The sequence below is a fragment of the Capricornis sumatraensis genome, chromosome 17, assembly GCF_032405125.1.
Source record: "Capricornis sumatraensis isolate serow.1 chromosome 17, serow.2, whole genome shotgun sequence".
Taxonomy (NCBI): domain Eukaryota; kingdom Metazoa; phylum Chordata; class Mammalia; order Artiodactyla; family Bovidae; genus Capricornis; species Capricornis sumatraensis.
Window position 1 is genome coordinate 7,448,630 of NC_091085.1, and position 19,473 is coordinate 7,468,102.

At 39.4% G+C, this 19,473-nt stretch overlaps 1 pseudogene; it reads right to left on the reverse strand.

The window, feature by feature from the left end:
* Window positions 1-697: 697 nt before the first annotated feature.
* Window positions 698-19,473, reverse strand: part of LOC138094028 (ankyrin repeat domain-containing protein 26-like) — a 57,344-nt pseudogene continuing 38,568 nt past the window's right edge.

A 19,473-nucleotide genomic window follows, 5' to 3' on the forward strand; every position in this document is an offset into this window, starting at 1 on the left:
TGGCCTCTCATTAGAACCAGACTCTACTTCCAAGTCCTGTCCCCACAGCAGTGGGTGCTACAGGTCCAGGACCCAGGGATCTACTGAGGGGAGATCGAGACCTGAGACTTCAAATCCCAAAGACACCGGGCCAGCTGGGTACTGGCCAGCACTCTGGGCATATCGGACCTCTGTGCCTGCAGGACCCCCAGCCACAGGCACCGATGTCCCACGCCCTTAATGAGAACATCCACCTCCACCTGCACCTGTACCTGCTCGGGCTTTGGCAGGAGAACCCGAGTCAGGGGATGAGTCACCACCTCTGCAGGGAAAGCCTGCCCTGCCTCCTGCCCAAGACCCAGATGCCCACTATGACTGACCTACCCCTGCAGGCAGAACGGGCCCCCGCTCTGGACAGAGACGCGGAGCCCTTTCTGGAAACACCTCATCCAGGGGAGTGGTTGGATCTGCAGCCTCCATCCCTGCCTGCTTCCCGTGGATGTCATCAACTCGCTCCCCACCCGGGGCAGATTGAGTGCCCTTCCCCTGAGCTTATTTGCATCTGGTGTGTGTGTAGCTTTCTTGTGTTTTTCTTTATGGCTTTATGTATTTTTTTCTGGATACAAGTTATGCTTTTAGGCTGGTTTAGAGACCATAGATTCACAGCTTGTATATTTTTTATACTCAACTAGATTCAACATTTAGCCAGAATCAAGAATCACTTTGAACTTTCTTTCAGGAAGTCTGAGAATTATTTCTCCTTCTGGATACTCACTTCTCCTTCTGCTTTCTCATTTTCATACCAATACATTCTCTCTTTTAAACGATTACACTCCTTGATCAACTACTTTGTTTCTTTCCTCTAGCATCAAACCTTGTTTCTTGCGTTCGGCCTGAAGTTTTCTCACGATCTGCTGAAACTGGTCTTGGATGCTAATGACCATCTTCTCTTTACTGTCGGCTCTGTTTTGTGCATTACCCAGTTGCTGTCAGAGCAACACGTTTTTCACTCTGGAGTTGGGATAATCTCTTCTCTAAGGATTTCTGCTTTCCAAGGTATGTATTCACTTTGCTGTGTTCATTCTGATATATGTGTTCAATTTCCTGCTTTTGACACTCTGATTGGCTTAGATCTCTCTGGACACGTTCTAACATCAAAGTCTTTTCTCTAAGATCATCTCTCGTGTGATGCAGCTTGATTTTCAGCTTATTGAAGATACTTTCCACTGTAGATAGTTCTGGGAAAGCTTCTCATTGTTATCGCTTAGATTAGCCAGATCAAACTTCATTTTGTCCTGCAAGCATAACCACTCGTCTCTCGCTCTCTGGAAGGCAAGTTCCAGGTCTCTTCTTGATGTCTGACCTTGATCATGATCGTGTAAGGCAGCAGCCAGTCTAGAACGGTAGGATTTCACGTCCATTTCCAGTCTTTGTTTACTTTCTTTTTCGTTCTCCAGCTTAGAGGTTAGCATTGTATTCTCAGCTGTCAGAGCATTAAGCTGGCCTGTATAGTGGGATATAGTCTTTGTTAACGTTTACTCACTCAGTTTTACTGCCTTTTGTAGATCATCATCCTTTACTTTGAGAATTTCCATGTCCTCAAAATAGTTCTCTTCCTTTTCCCGGTGCTGATGTTTCAGCGCATCTATCTCCAGTCTCAGCGTGGCAAGTTCATCCTGCAGCTTGTGGTTTTTGTGCAACAGGTCTTTTGCTTCTTCACAACTATCAGAAACCTAAGTGAAACAAAGGAGATTTTTAGCTAGTACTCAATAAAGTGACATTCCATGATTTCCTCTGAAATGAAAGACTAACTTGTATGTTTATGCAATGAAAAGACTGCACCAAGTATGTCTCCAACAGGGAAAAATAAGGTTCAATTCAATCCTCAGACTTTATACAAGCAGAATTCCCAAAGATTCAAACATTTAATGGAAGACAATGAATCCACGAAAGTAAAAAAGAAATCCCAAGAGACTTTTCAAGAAGCCCAGAACTGGAAAGGCTTCTTTCTGAACTACAACAAACCCAGAAGGCTTAAAATAAAAGATTCATAGATCTGACTACACTTAAAAATTGCATCTGATGTGGAATATTTATATAATGGAAAACTAATAAGCCATAAAAAAGAAGGAAATAATGCTATTTGCAGCAACAGGGATGGGCCTAGACATTATCACCCTAAGTGATGTAAGTCACACAAAGACAAGTATTATATCATACTGCTTATATGTAGAATCTAAAGTGAACTTATTCACACAACAGAAAGAGACTCATGGACACAGAAAACAAACTTGTGGTGACCACAGGGGAAAGCGGGGTAGGGGAAGGGATATATTAGGATGTTGGGATTAACATATACACACTAGTAGATATAAAATAACCAAGAGACATGTACTGTACAACATAAGGAACTACACTTAATATTCTGCAAGAAGAATCTGAGACAGAATATGTGTGTACGTGTGAGTGTGTGTGTGAGTGTGTATGTGTATTAGTCACTCAGTCATGTCCAACACTTTGCGACCCCACAGACTATAGCCTGCCAGGCTCCTCTGTCCATTGGATTTCCCAGGCAAGAATACTGGAGTGGGTAGCCATTTCCTTCTCCAGGCTGCTGCTGCTAAGTCGTTTCAGTCGTATCTGACTCTGTGAGAACCCATAGACTGCAGCCCACCAGGCTCCCACGTCCGTGGGATTCTCCAGGCAAGAACACTGGAGTGGGCTGTCATTTCCTTCTCCAATGCATGAAAGTGAAAAGTGAAAGTGAAGTCGCTCAGTCATGTCTGACTCTTAGCAACCCCACGGACTGCAGCCTACCAGGCTCCACCGTCCATGGGATTTTCCAGGCAAGAGTACTGGAGTGGGTTGCCATTGCCTTCTCCACCTTCTCCAGGGGATCTTCCCAACCCAAGGACTGAACCCAGGTCTCCTGCACTGCAGGCAGATTCTTTACAGTCTGAGCCAGCAGGGAAGCCCCATTTATATAATATACACACACATATACATATATATCTGAATCACTGTGCTGTATACCTGAAACTAACAGAATATTGTTAATCAACTATAATTCAATAAACAACACCACTTGCTAGGTTTATAAACACTGTATTTGATACCTCTATACATCTACTTCACAGTAAGAGCCTTACCTCTGTATAAATAGACTAAATTTTGTACAAAAAGTTTTTCCTTGAGAATATGCTACCTTCTAACATTTTAATAGGCAATTACAAGAATTACACCTATTAACAACTGTACTAGGCAGCTGTACAAATATTAACTCATTTGCTGTAATGATTCTGGAAAGGAAAAAGTTAAAAATATGAGTAAGCTGCAGCCTTTTCGCCATGTCTTTGGACTCTACTAGTCTTCTTACATCAAAACACATGTCTCTAGTACAAACACATCAATACAAAATAAGCTTCCTATTTCATTCATGGTACATACACTAATGGTAAATAAGGTAAAATTTAGAAAGCTCTTAGAAAACTATGAGATTATTTTCTGCTGCAATAACTTTCATTATCTGTCCATAATGTTTAAAATAGTAAGATGGGGAAAATACAATGAAAAACACTTAATAACTATCACTAAATATATATTATGGCATATCTATCACTGTTTTCAAAATTTCCTTGTACTGAAATAAGACACTCACAGAGCAGAGTGCTCATTTTCTCACAAGCAGAAGAATGACATTCAAAATGTGGTCTCTGAACTGCCTATAGCTTCCTCCTTACCATCAGGGGAAGTGGTAAACTAACCTAATGATCAATCGAGGAAGTGAAATCATTACCAAAACCCAGAATATCTTTAATTGGTAGCAAGAGTTCTCTTTTTTTTTTTTCTCCCATTGGTGTGGGGGAGGCACTTTTATATGTTGTTCTAAAGAAACTACTTTTTAAAGTGTTCAAAAGTGTTTTTACAACTGATGTTGCAGTTTTTACAAAACGAAAAACAGTAAATGATGTGAAAAGGTCGCTGACAGGATATTGGTTAAAGAAATGACAGTGGAGCCAAAAACGGACTCTGATTTAGACACTGAAGGTGATGATATGCATGGAGTAACCGACACGTTCACTCCAAGGCAGAGGGACTTGGTCAGGTAGCACAGTCAATGGTGGACCACACACGGTCTTCCTTGCCTAAACCACAATCAGGGTCCTGGCTCCTCCAAGATAGTCACAAAAGATTTGAGATCGATTCCTATGGAAAACATTAAAGGTCTCTCCTTGGATGAGGCCATCGTATGTCACTACCTGACTGCTCTAGACAAATGGATTTGAATTACAAATACTACTTTCCCAAGCTCTTCCTGAGAGCTTTTCATTGTGGGAGATCTGCTGCTAGGACCTCGAGGATGGGACCCAGTCCATGTTTGAGAGGGACATTGGGTGTGGGAGCATATACCTCTGCTCTGAGATGCCACTTGAGAACTCTGCAGAAGGAAGGATAACCAACTTCAAGAGTGTCTGGTTTCTACCAACTGCTGGAAAAAAATTCCTGCACCTCTCAAGGACGCCAGTTAACACTTGTCCTTGAGGACTCAGCTAGGGTAGCTGGAGCCAGCTCTGAGCTGTTCATGGGGCAGGTGGACTGGAGGGTGATGGGCACAGAGGGAGAGGGGTCCACGACCCTCAGCCGCCTGCCAGATTGAAGGCCAGAGGCAACCTGATGTAAAATTAGGCATGATGGTCCCTCCCAGCACCCCTTCTCTTCTAGACCTATTCACTCATGAATGGTCTGTCGAGGCTGAAGGATCGGTTGCCTGAGGTGGGCTGAGAGCTTAACCTCCAGTTTCTAAACCATTCTCAACCCTGTGGTTTCTCAGGATCTATTGTGTGAGCTACTGACGTGACCTCTTCCTCCCTCTGCTTGAAAAAGTGCACCCAGCATGTCAGGATCATACAATTCTTATTTCTAGCCTTGTTTCTTTGGGAACTGAATTTCTTTTGTTTTGTTTTTAACAATTAACCTAAAATTTCCTATAACACTGAACAAAATGACACTAAATAAATGGCAATTTTTTTAAAAAGGGGATATTATAAATAATATTGATAAAATCATGTTAGAAATTTGAAATTTTCACCAAAGATTACTCTACCTGATTCAGATTATTTCTCTCAGGCTTCAGTTTCATTTCTATTGCTTGGAGAGTGTGTTCTAGGTGCTGTTTCACTTCAGCTTCTTTATTATATTGGTCTTCTTTTCTTCTTAAATGTTCCCTCATTTTTTCATATAACATCTCAGCATTTCTTCTATTCTCTTCTTGCTTTAAGGTGAATCTGCAAAATTTAAACCTCTTCTTAGAAAATCATGAGATTATTCACTGCTGCAATAACTTTCGTTCCCTCTTCACAATGTTTAAAATAGTAAACGTGGGGGGGAAATACAATGAAAAACATTTAATAATGGTCAGTGTTTTCAGACAGAGGGTTAAGAAAAAAATTGCATAAATTTTTGTTTTCATTTTCTCTTGAGAAAAATGGCTACTTCATAAATCTATGGGTGGGAATGTAAAGTAATAAAAACTTTCCTAAGAATAGTTTAGAAATATAGATCACAGATCTTTTTTAAGTTCTCATACTTTGACCAAATTATACAATATTATTAAAGAAAATGTAGTTAAAATAATTAGAAAGGTAGAAATGCATTTATAAAAAGGTGTTCCTTGCAGTATTAAATAGAACACAGAAAAGTGAAAAACAACTGAAAGTCAATTTGGTAAATATTTAATGGGGTTTCCATTATGGCAGACTTTTGTATGGTCATGAAAATGATGATTTGGAAAAATATACATTAAGGTATTAGAAGCATTTAGTGTTAAGAACTTGATATATTATTTCCAAGAATTTCACATTCCACAATACTAATAACACTTTCTCCTCTGTAAAATCCTAGAGGATAAGTTAGTCCTTATAACACGTCTATGTCTCTGCAGTATTAAAGCAAACAATAGTTCAAATATTTCTTTAAAAGTGAGGTGTACAGTACCTCAAGCTGCTGCGCTCATGTTCCCACTCCACTTTCTGATGCTCTAACTGTGATTTCACTTCTTTGGTTTCTGACAGCTCTTTTTGTAGCCCACGAACCTTACTTTTCATTCTGTAAAATTCTCCTCTAAGTAGTTCACAGTGGCTTCTTTGGCTTCTTTGAAAATCTACTAATCTTTCATGCAACAGAATTGTATCTTGAATTTTCAACAAGCTAACAGAATCTGCATGATGAAGAAAACAAAGACAGAAACAAACGAAAAATTATGTGAGTAATTTTTGAATATAAAGGACTGTGCCTTTCACGTTCACTCATCCATGCACTGAACAAGTATTAAGGGTCTATAATGTGGAAGACATTATTATTCTAAGCTCTCCAAATAAAACAGATGTCCCTGGCTCTTGTTTAGCTTGAAACCTAGTAGCAGACAAAGACAAATAAAATAAATATGAACTCAGATAGATACTCTAAGAAAAGAGAGTTCTATGATCACATAACAGAACTTGACATAGACTGGGTCCAGGAAAGATTTCCCTGGGGAAGAGATGTCACACTGAGAAATGAAGGATGAGCAGGAAGTAGTAAGTAGAGTAGGAGGAACAACCCTGTGAACAGTCTCCAGCTGCCATATGTTTTAACCAAGACAGAGTGAACAGCTACTGATTTACCTTCCTGAGTGGAGCGAGCAAAAACAATGCCGAAAAAATACATTAAACAATGATTTTCATGACAAAGGGCTTCAGGGAACGAAAGACAATGATCCTGGAAACACTCAAGGTTAGCCTAAGGAATGCCCCCAGCTCACTGCCTGGAGAGAATTTCCAGGCCCCAACACGGGGAGAAGGAATGGAAGCTGAGTCAGCCAGACTCCCTGACAGGAGGTGATGAAGCTGATAGTCTGGTGAAACCAAAGTGGGCAGAGATCACAGATCAGAACTGTGGAGAGGAGAGTGTGGAACAGAGAGGAAAAGGACCCTGGAGATCTGAGGAGGAGCCCCTCGGGCATTTAACAGAGGAATGAATAGCACCCATCTGGGAGAAACCACCTGAGACCAGGGAGAAACCACCTGAAAAGACTACAGGAACCTGTGACTGGTGCTCACTCAGTCCCAGGAATTCTATCTATTCTCATGAGCCAGGCTGGAAAAACTCCTATGTACCAGCAGAATGAACAGGGTAGTCAGCAAGGTCTTGCTTCCAAGGCAGGAAATAATCAGCCCTAGCCCCAGGGCCCCTCTGGATGCACCTAACGAATCATGAGAAGCAAGAGCACAGAAGGATCTCTGGAAAACTCTCAATATTTGGAAACTAAATCACACAGATCTAAATAACCCTTGGATCAAAGAGGTAATGAAAAGAGAAAGTACAAAGTATTTTAAACTGAAGGAAAATGAAAACATTAAGACCAGCAGACATTTTAGGAAACTGACAAGCTGATTCTAGAATTCATGTAGAAAGAAGGGTGAAAACTAAAACCAGATGGAACTACACAATTTTGACCTTTAACCAGGCAGCAAAGAGAGGCAACAGTTGGGCTTGAAGCAAGGGGGTAGCATGATGAGACCTGAATGTTTAAAAATAGGCAATAATTACAGTTGCTGTGCAGACCAAGGTTCTGCCAGGTGGAGTGGCAGGGAAAGAAGTCCTGACATCATTTCAGTTACTCTAGGAGGAAAATGATGCTGACCTGACCGTGGGTGGAGGCATAGGAAAGAAGAGTCAACAGAAGGTACAGTGAGTGAGAGGATCATAGGCCTGTGGCTCAGAGTATACACTCACTTTCATGTCCTTTTAATGCAAAAGAAACTTCTGAGATGCACAGCACTGTAACATATCCCTGGCTCTAGAGCAGTACTGAGAAGGTGTGCATATATCACTACTCTATATACAGACAGGCTTTCCGTTAACATTTACACTGCGGTCCTACCTTTACACCCCACGTCAAGAGGTTCTTGCAATGTGGAATTTGTAAAGCACATCACCATACTCAGAATCAGTCTCGGATGACTGAGTTAAGTCATCCAAGTTGTTCACGTAATTGATTTGTTCTTTGACCTACACGTAAACAATACTGTTTCACAATGTCTTTAAAATATGTATAAATACACCAAGTGTACAGAGGTGATAAATCTCAGTATCAAAACAAAAACAGACATTTCTTACAACAAGAGATTTTTATCAAAAGGATAACTTTATCAACAGTTTTTCTAAATGATGTGTTCAAAGTAAACTTCTCTACAACAAAGGATGATTTTCTTTTTTACCACTATTCCTTTGACAAAGTATTTTCGATAAGGATAATATTTTTTAAAGTTCATTTTTTTTTTACTATACCTTCTTCTTTTCATACCGTGTTTTCCTTGCAGGCCTAAAAGAACAAATGATTCTTTTCAGGCTAATATTAAATATTCAAAAATACAAACAATACCTAAACTTTTCTTTTTTATATAAACTCTTTGCATTGGCAAGTAATTGTCTATAAAGGATGCAGAAATAAATAAAAGCAGCATTAAAGGACACAGAAAATATATCAGTAATATTAATAAAGTATTAAAGTTAGATCCAAGGAAAGGAAAAACATAAAGTTACTTGCATTGTGTGATAGGAAACAGTATACAAGTGTTTTTTGCACCTGTCCTTTTCCATAAGAACTAACTTTTATGGCAATACTACCTATTTGGGAGGTATTCCTTCAGTCCTTCTAAGAAAGAAATCCATTTGAATAACCAAGATATTAGCTTTCTGAGGATGTCCTATGCATCGGCCATGCATTATTAGAAACACCTGACATGTCCTAAAGGCATTTTAATCCTCACAGTCATTCTGGGAGATAGGTATAGGAGGAAATGGAGCACACAAAGGCTGAGGAACTTGCCCAAGCCCACTCAGCATGTCACCAACAGACCCAGAATTCAAACCCAGGAAGTCTGGCTTCAACACTGCTCTTCCAAAATATGTTGAGAAAGTAATATTGAAAAGCCTTTTAAAGTAATATGATAGCAAATGAATCTATGGTATTATTTCAGGTCTAGCTATAGCTATAAATAATGATTTCTGAATCTTAAAACATATTTATCAAAAATTAAAAAGACTTCAGAGGTAGGCAAGCCTGCAAATTACTGTCAATAAAGTTTTGTTTTCTGTAAAGAAATTCATCAATAGGCATTCATTCATCCATTCTGCTGTTTCTTCATGCATCTGACATACATGTATTGAGCACACAATATGTGTTAATGACACGCTTAGTAAAGGAAGCACGGGTTTTGTCATTTAAATCTTTATCATGCAAAAGGAATAATTTGTGAAAGACTGCTAATAATGTTTTTCTATTGAATATAAACAAAATCTTCCCCTTTTCCTTGAAATCTATAAACAACTATGAAGTTAATATGATGTGATGTTTCAGAGCACCTTACAGAATCATAGTTACTCACCATGTTACTATCAACTAGAATCATCAAGAAATGACCATATCCTATTCAGTACAGCCTAAGTGTTTGTAAATTCACAATTACATAATTTTTGAAAATCTATATATGATAGAATTAACTTAAGCAATCATCTGCATATTCCATTACATAGAAATATTACACTTCAGAACCAATGAACAAGCCCTTACCATAAAACTATACATGAACAGAAGTATTATGTACAATTAGTTTACTGTGATAGTTTAAAGATAATGTCATACAATCAATAAGCTTCCTACTATTGGAAATGCAAACAAGACTAAACTAAATAAACACACCCTCTGCTGGCTCATTTCCAATACCATGCTGCTGCTACTGCTAAGTCACTTCAGTCGTGTCCAACTCTGTGCGACCCCATAGACGGCAGCCCACCAGGCTCCCCCATCCCTGGGATTCTCCAGGCAAGAACACTGGAGTGGGTTGCCATTTCCTTCTCCAATGCATGAAAGTGAAAAGTGAAAGTGAAGTCGCTCAGTAGTGTCTGACTCCTAGCGACCCCATGGACTGCAGCCTACCAGGCTCCTCCATCCATGGGGTTTGCCAGGCAAGAGTACTGGAGTGGGTTGCCATTGCCTTCTCCTTCCAATAGCATACATACTCTAAAAGCTCCCTTCTTAACATAAAATAAGTAACACCTGTGAACTCCACATTCCTCTTCAGTTACCATCCAGTTCTTCATTTCCTGTCCCAATAACATTCCCTACTGAATGTTTACATGTATTCATTACAGTCCAGCTTCCAAGGGGACTGTTTACTGAAATGACTTCTGGCCAAAGGCACTGGTCCTCACCTTAACCTTTAAGCAGTATTCGTCCACTAGAGTTGAGCAGTCTTAGCCTGAGCACTGTATATTGCTGCTCTATTTCCAGAAGAAGTATTCAGTGTTAATATTTCTTCCCCTACAAACATGGAATCTGGAGAATGTACCTGTCATCACCCTGATCCACTTCCCTTAAAATGCTGTCATCATTCACATGCAGCAGACCACCAGTCAATGAATCAGTCTTTTCAAATATTGGTGCAATCACACATTCTTCTGGTGTCCATTTGTCATCATTCTTTTTCTTTACTTCCTTCCTGTGCACACCAGGATAGCTACTTTTAAAAGTCCACAAAAAAGCCTATGTTTTCTAATAATTCAACTGGTAAAGAATAAAAAACAATCAGTTCTTATAAAATTCCAACTCTTACCCATCTTAAGTCATTGATTAATTCACAAGACAGTTATAGAGTACCAACCATATGCAAGAAAACAAATTCTTCTTTCAAACACAGATATGATTATGATACAATTATGATGTATAAAACTTGACATATGAAAGTAATAAGTGAAATAAGGAAAGATTTGCAGAAGAATTGAAGAGAGGAGGTCATGAGAAACAGAAAAGGGAGAAAATCATTATACTTGGAGACTCGAATGTGAGCACAAACATCAGGCACAGGACGTCTGGGTTGTTTCTGAGAAACCTGGAAGGAAGAGCACAAAATACATGGAAAAAAGTAGAGAGATGCATCTGGAAAGACACTGAGAAGAACCTCAAGGGCTATGTTGAAAACCGGAGTCCACTGGCTAAGCGCCTTGACTCTTAGACATGGGAGTCATAAGTAGATTTACATTATATTTTTTATTTTGCTACTAAATATAATAATGGTGAATTTAGGGATTTCCCTGGTGGTCCAGTGCTTAGGAGTCCACCTACCAATAAAGGGGGCAGGTGTTCCATTCCTGGTCAGGGAAGATCCTGCATGCCATGGTGCAACTAAATCGTGCTCCACAGCTACTGAAGCCAGCACCCTAGAGCCCACGCTCAGCATCCAGAGAAGCCACCACACTGAGAAGCCCAAGCACTGTGGCAGCAAAGACCCAGCGCAGCCAAAAATAAGTCAAAAAGAGAATTCACAGAGAAAAGCCACACTTAATTTAGGTGGTATTTTAAATGACATGAGGCACGTATACCATGAAAGAAGAAACAAAGGAAATATTTGGCCAGGGGAGGAGAGTTCACTTTTAAACCACCTGCATAATGTGGCGACAGCGGCATCATGGCTGAAAGACCGATGCCTCATCAGTTCTCCCGCCACCAATGCAATCTCGCCTCCATCCATGGACACACTCAAAGAGCTAGGAGAGAAAAACCAGCCAGCCAAGAGTACTCTTTCTAGAAAAGTTGTCTTTCAGAAATGAAAGAGAAATAAAGACTGTCCCAGACAAAGCAAACCTGATGGAGTTCATCACCACTAGTCCCGCCTCTTGAGAAATGCTGAAAGAAGTCCTCAAACTGAAATGAAAGGATGTTCATTAGCAACGAAACAAATTTAACTATACAACACACTGATTAAGACAAGTATGCAGTCAAATCCAGAATATTCCATATGTAACATGGTGGTATGTTAACAAAGGAACTCTAGTAAATAAGGCCAAGAGTATTAAAAAATAACTATATCTCTAGTAAAATATAAAATCTGTACATCACAAACATTAGCTCAAGTCAGAAATTATTTTATAGGAAAATAACAAGGGGTGTGCTGTTAAATATTGATATAGGATTACCTATCAGAACCCTCATTCTGCATAGCAGGAAACTCCTGGTTGCTATTTCCTCCACGCTTTCTCTGCTGAAACAATCCATTCTCATCAGCAGCATTGCATACATTCTCTGATACTTCCACTTCACTACTTTTGTGCTTCTTTTCTTCTTCAACCTTTAATGGAAGTTTGACACTAAGAATAATTGCTATGTACTGATTATAAAGATCTTTGTTTTCAATTTTATTATTTGACTCAGTGCTCGCCCTGAATTTAAGTGATAAAAATATTTCTGTGTTTATTTTAATTTTATCACTTACAAGTCACTGAAATGTTTGTAAAATCTGCTCCTTTCTGTTTGAGGAATTTTGAAAATTTGAATTTTGAAAATTCCCAAAATTTCAAAAATGGCTTTCTTAATAAGATGCAATTATTCATATTCAGTCTTCCCCACCTGACTGGCAGAGACAGAGAAATACAAAGACAAAGACACAGAATCTGTCCTCTTTGGTCTTTACCACCTGGAGTTTCCATTAAACAGCCAGATGTAGAGGATGTGACACCTTCATGCCTCAGAAAGGAAACATTCTTCTCTCTGCACTAAAGCAATTCTTTCCCCTCTGCCTTTTACAATTCATTTTTCACTTCCATCTGGGAGATAGCAAAAAAAGTCATGGTGAACCAGAGTTTACCAAAACACAAGGAGCAGAATGAAACTGAGGAGTTGTTAGTTAGTGTGGAATTCTGGAATATAAGTAATGCCTCCCAATTCCACATTCAATAACCACCAAACCTTACAGCTAGAGGATATAGAAATAATTTCCTAGTATTGCCTCACTATTTACCAAAAACAGCAATAAAATCAAAAAATGTTCAAGGTTTTCTTTAAGGCCCCTAAACAGGCACTCCATAGCATTTTATGCCACCAGAAGAGATGATACAATTCTGGAATGTCAAATGTTATATATTACCAAATGAATTCATCAGATTAATCAGATAAGTTAAAAGTGTGACTTTGGCACAGTAACTCAATGCCTTAGTTGGGGGTAAGGTTCATCTTTTTTTTTTTTTTTAAACAGGAGAATACATACGAGTTTTTTTGTTTGTTTGTTTTTCTTTCTTTCTTTTTTTGTCTTTTTGTCTGTTCAAACTCAGTCAGAGCACCTCTTACACAAAAGAGTAAACGAACAATTTAAAAAACCTTATTACTGAAAAAAGAAAAATCTCATAGCATCTCAGAACTCAGTCTTCTCCTTTGTAGAGAAACATTTTTTTTTTCTTTTTTGCTCAGGGTTTATACTACATATGGTCTTCCCGGGTGGCTCAAATATTAAAGAATCCACCTTCAATGCAGGAGACCTGGGTTCAAACCCTGGATTAGGAAGATCCTCTGTAGAAGGGAACAGCTAGCCACTCTGGTATTCTTTCTAGCCTGGGGAATTCCATGGACAGAGGAGCCTGGAAGGCTACAGTCCAAGGGTTTGCAAACAGTTGGACATGACTGAGCAACGTTTATACACACACACATACACACTATCTATGTAACAAAATCACACATGTCAAAACTTTCTACATTTTAGTAAACAATATAATGGAAAGGTCTGTCTCAAAAGAAACATCTGAGAGTGCTGATTAAAGCATATGTGGGAGCACATGTATTTGTTATTTAAAAGATGCTGAAGCGGCCATACTGGAAATCTAAGTGCCCAGCGATTCCGGAGAGCAGAGAAGATCACACATATTCAACCACAATGAAGAGATTAGAGGGAACACATGTTCATGTCTCATCTCTCAGTCATTCTTCCCATTCTATGGAAATATAACTTATATTTAACCCAACAGAGTTAAAGGGGGGGAAAAAAAGACACAAAACCCTAGCTGATTATTCTTCTTAAGCAATTTCCTTGGTGCTTATTCTGGCTCAGAAGACCACATAGCACATAGCTAAATGAGTTTCCCAGTCCATATGAAGACTGATGGAGAAGAATTAGATATTAGAATTGATTGAAGAACAAAAGCCATGAAAATAGTTTCCTGAATTCCTGTTATTGAGATAATAATAGATTTCTACACAATTACTTCTTTGGATGACCCCACTTTATTCATAAATGGAAAATCAAAATGGACCACATCATCAAGAAAGAGAAAAATCAAAGCAAGAGAAAATGAAAAACTCTTTTGGAAGTTAAATTTTATCTTTTTCAGAGCCAGCAACTCTACTCGAAACATGCCTATTTCATTCTTAAACATATCCTTCTCTAATTCTTAATTTACATGCACTTCAGATGCGCTGTGACTATTAGGTGGAGAAGAATTCCCATTTTCTAATTCGGGTTCCATGCTTTTATTGTCACTAGCACGGCAATTATCTGCATGCAGTGGCTTCTGGAACCAGTCCTGTATTGCTTTATTTTTCAGATCAGTTTTTTAACAACAGCAAGGGGAACGTGAATTTTTATTTGAATTTGATGTTTCATCTTACCAGAGTAGACAAGCCACAGACTAGAATGACATGCCTGTCCCATGTCTAATTTCTGATTAGTGGGATCTTGCTTCATTTTTGTGACATCTGCATATCAATCTCTTGGTCTTTCACTTAGAATATAACTACCGGCTCCCCTACTTTTTTATTTTCTGTATCATTACAAAAACTCTCCTCAATTGTCATAAACACATGTTCAATGTCTAGCTGATATTTTTCAAAGTCTACTTTATTTTCAGGGAAACAAACCTTTGAAGATGACCCACGAGCCTATCCAAGGGACCCAGACTTTACAGACTACAGAAAAACATTTTTGAGACTGGGTTCTTTTTGTTCAGGAAATGCTTGGAATACTAGAGAGACAGATATTCCAAATGCATCTTTTTCCTCACAATCAGGTATATTATTTGTAAGATTAGGAGATATTTCCTTTTGGTTTGCTCCTTCTTTAAGGTTATCACGTAGTGGATCTTCCTCAGGAGAAACGGTAATTTGGCATTCCTCACAAAATTTCACTGAACTTCCACTTTAACTCATTCGTGATGGACTTTAACTTATCTTTCCATTCTAATTTGCCTTGTTTGATACACATTTTCTTATACAGTACTACACCAGATATTGAAATTTACAGTTTTACATACCTGTGCATGGTTTTCTCATCTTCATCAAGTTTTTCTTGTTCTTCCTCAGTTATCATTTCCAAGTCTATTTCTCTTGACAGATCTGCAGGTTTAGTTAATATTATTTTGAATGTTTAGATAAAAGACATAATCCTCACTTAAAACATAGATCTAAAACATTGTGTGAAATGACATTAAATCAATCTTAATCTTCAGCTGAATATTTACTTCTTTAAGAACTACTTCCAATGACCTAAAAACTTCAACAAACCATTTGGGAAATACTAGATGTCACCAGGTTGCAGGCACACAAACAGCTCAAAGATTCAGTCACTGCCGCTGCTGCTAAGTCGCTTCAGTCGTGTCCGACTCTGTGCGACCCCATAGATGGCAGCCCACCAGGCTCCCCGTCCCTGGGATTCTCCAGGCAAGAATACTGGAGTGGGTTGCCATTTCCTTCTCTAATGCATGAAAGTGAAAAGTGAAAGTGAAGTCTCTCAGTCGTGTCCGACTCCTAGCGATCCCATGGACTGCAGCCTACCAGGCTCCTCCATCCATGGGATTTTCCAGGCAAGAGTACTGGAGTGGGGTGCCACTGCCTTCTCAATCCAAACAGCAGTGAACAAAACAATAAGAAACCAAACAAAACACAGGACAGACATATAAAGTCACCATACATTCTCTTCTCTACTTCATAACAGGACCTTTTTAACAACATGCCAAGCATCAACTGCAACATTATTCAGGGTTTACAAAATTCCTCTTGCTTTTTAGCTTTAATCAGTTCCTTCATCTGAAATGCTTCCCTCTACTTTTCTGACAAATTACTTTTCATCTTTTAAGGCTCAACCTGCTTTGTGAAGTTGTCTTTGATTACTGCCATCTTTCCCCTGATAAAGAGGTATGCCTTTCCTTGTGGCTACCTTAGTACTTTAAAGATTTTTCTAGTGTATCTTTCTAGATTTTCCTAGTGATAGATATAGACATGAACAGTAAATTATTCCTTTATATGCCTATCTTCTTGGCTCCTAGACTGCAGAGGACAGGCTCTTAAAAGTCATCTCGGTAAATATAGAATTTTTTTTTTGAAGGATAACTGCTTTACAGAATTTTGTTGTTTTCTGTCAAACCTCAACATGAATCAGCCATAGGTACACATATATCGCCCCTTTTGAACCTCCTTCTCATCTCCCTTCCCATCCCACCCCTCTAGGTTGATACAGAGCCCCAGTGTCTCTCATTCAATAATTATTTCTCAGGTTTCCGCTCAGTACTAGACACTGGAGTTTAACGAAAAATGTAGAAAAAGGTGTCAGGGATGGCTTTTCTAGAGATAAGGCCTGAGGGCAGACTTACACAGTTCAAGGGAACAGAGGGCAGGAGAGGGAGAGCATTTCAGGCTGTAGCAAGATGGGGAGAGAAGCACACACACCACAGGGTAGATATTTGTCCAAAGTGAAGGGATGGGACTGACGAAGGTCATGGCATCCATTCCCATCACTTCGTGGCAAAGAGATGGCGAAACAATCAGAACAGAAACATACTTCATTTTCTTGGGCTCCAAAATCAATGCAGATGGTGAATGCAGTCATGAAATTAAAGGACACCTGCTCCTTAGAAGAAAAGAAATGACAAACTTAGCATATTAAAAAGCAGAGACGTTACTTTGCTGACAAAGGTCGTCTAGTCAAAACAAAGGCTTTTCCAGTTGTCATGTATGGATATGAGAGTTGGACCAAAAAGAAGATTGAGCACCCAAGAACTGATGCTTTTCAACTGTGGTGTTCGAAAAGACTCATGACAGTGCCTGGACTGCAAGGAGATCAAAACAGTCAATCCTAAACAAAATCAGTTTTGAACATTCATTGGAAAGACTGACACTGCCGCTGAAGTTCCAGTACTTTGGCCACCGGATTCGAAGAGCTTACTTATTAGAAAAGACTCTGATTCTGGGAAAGGTTGAAGTCGGGAGCAGAAGGGAATGACAGAGGATGAGACGTTTGGATGGCATCACCAACTCCATGAATGTGAGTTGAGTAAGCACCAGGAGATGGTGAAGGACAGGGAAGCCTGGAGTGCTGTGGTCCCTGGGGCCATGTAGAATCATACACCACTGAGCAACTGAACAACAGCAGGGACAAGTGACGAAGGTGCCAGCAGCAGTTCAGAATTCTAGAGCAAAGGACTGAAAGGGCTAGAGATAAAGGGTCAGGCAGAAGGCAGATTATGAGAGCATCAATGGCGCCTTAAGAGGTCTAGACATTAATGTGACTCAGAGTGCCTCATGGTCACGTTTGCTTTTGAGACTGGTGGCTCTAAACACCACGGGAGGGAGGAATCTGAAGGGCATAAAAATAACCGGAGGAAGGTGAATCTGAAGGCATTAATACTTGGAATAACAAGGTGATGCAGGCCTGAACTGAGGGAGTTTTTACAGAAATATTTAGGGTATAAAACTTTTAGGGTACAGTATAGACTAAATCTTTAAGAAACAAATAAATGTACAAATCCAGGGACCCTGAAGGATAAAATAATTGCTCGTTATTTTATAAAATGTATTGACTGAGAAGAAAATGATCCACATGAACTGACTGAAGTGGCTTCTATCTATTCTGTAGTTTTCCTATCTCACATCGTCCAGTGTTGAAGGGACTCCTGTAGGCATTTTATTTGAATTTGTTTTTCTTGGACCTACCAAGCTCACAGAGAAACAAGAGCAAACAACTCAGTTGTATAGATTAAAAGAAAAAAAAGACAAACATGTTGAGTTTAGAGCCTGTAGTCACTATTCTAGGAGATAACTGAGAATATTCTGTAAATGCAAGATGAGGATAGAAAAGAAAAAAGTACAGGAGTGAAAAAAGAAACAGTGGATGATTTCTTACCATAGTCCTGACCGTATGCTAAATTAATTAGTATTTATGGACAATACATTCTTAGACATGGTTACTCAATAGACTGGGCATCCTAGTAGAATTAGAATTGACTTTCTATATACTGCTTTTAAGTGATACACCACTCCTTTATACCAAGCTCCCTTGTGAACTCTTAATTCATTACAAATACTAAAACAAGTTGATATACTATGTGGACACAGCTGAGAAGGAGGTACTATATAGCAAATTTCCCATGACTCCCATTCCCACTGGGAAAGTCAATTCTAAAAAATACGAAGTCATAGAAAACACAAGAAATATTTTACTATTTGGTATCAGAGTTGATTTTGCAGTTCTACTGAATATAATCATAACTAATACTTATGAATTGACAGCCATATAAAAACATCACTACGAAGTCCCATTTTGAGAAGGCAGTCTCTAGATGGTACCTAGTCTCCCAACTAGTCTCAGAGTTCTAAACAGAATCCTGCTACCCACTCTCAGGTATATGCTAAATACCAGCCTGAACGAACTTACTTTTTCCTAACTCTCTTTATTATTTATTATATTACTATGGTCAGAGGGAGAATGCAAACACCTTGCTAAGAGGTATTGATTGGCTGTAGGTTGCATAAACGGAGAAGGCAATGGCACCTCACTCCAGTACTCTTGCCTGGAAAATCCCATGGGTGGAGGAGCCTGGTAAACTGCAGTCCATGGGGTCGTGAAGAGTCAGACACGACTGAGTAACTTCACTTTCACTTTTCACTTTCATGCATTGGAGAAGGAAATGGCAACCCACTCCAGTGTTCTTGCCTGGAGAATCCCAGGCACGGGGGAGCCTGGTGGGTTGCCATCTATGGGGTCGCACAGAGTCGGACAAGACTGAACCAACTTAGCAGTGGCAGCAGCAGCAGGCTGCATAAAAGGAGTCAGCACAAGGTAGACTTTGCCACAAAATCTAATTTGGAACCATCAGAAGGACGGTAAGGCTGTGCCCAGGTGGCCCACAGCTGAGTGCTCTGGGCTTCTGCATTACCTTCTTTGCTTCTTCTGTTTCCTGGCAGCTCCGACTTGCATAGCTGATGGAGCGAGTAATTCCCTACCGGGAAAACCGCTGCAGTCTTCATCTTCGTTTTATCTATTACAGTCTTCTGTCCAAATTCTGTGGATGCTGACTGATTTTTGGTCATTGAATGGGACACGAACGCACACTGACCATCAACTTTCAAATGCCTGGCTCTTTGATAAGTCTCATTATTGAGGCTCAGAGCGGCAGAAGCCCAATTTGAAAAATGTGAAAACAAAGTCTCAATTTATTAGAATGTGAGAATACAACTCTGACTAACTTGTACAAAATCTTTCTTCAGAGAATCAGTTCCATGCCCTCCTCTCCCCTGAAACTCACTAGTCCTTCACAGCTTAGAGTATCTCACATGTCACTGTCATTCATGAAGAGATGTAAACTAGTGTGTCTCATTTCTTCTACTTTTTCATTGCCTAGTATTACTGATTTTGATTC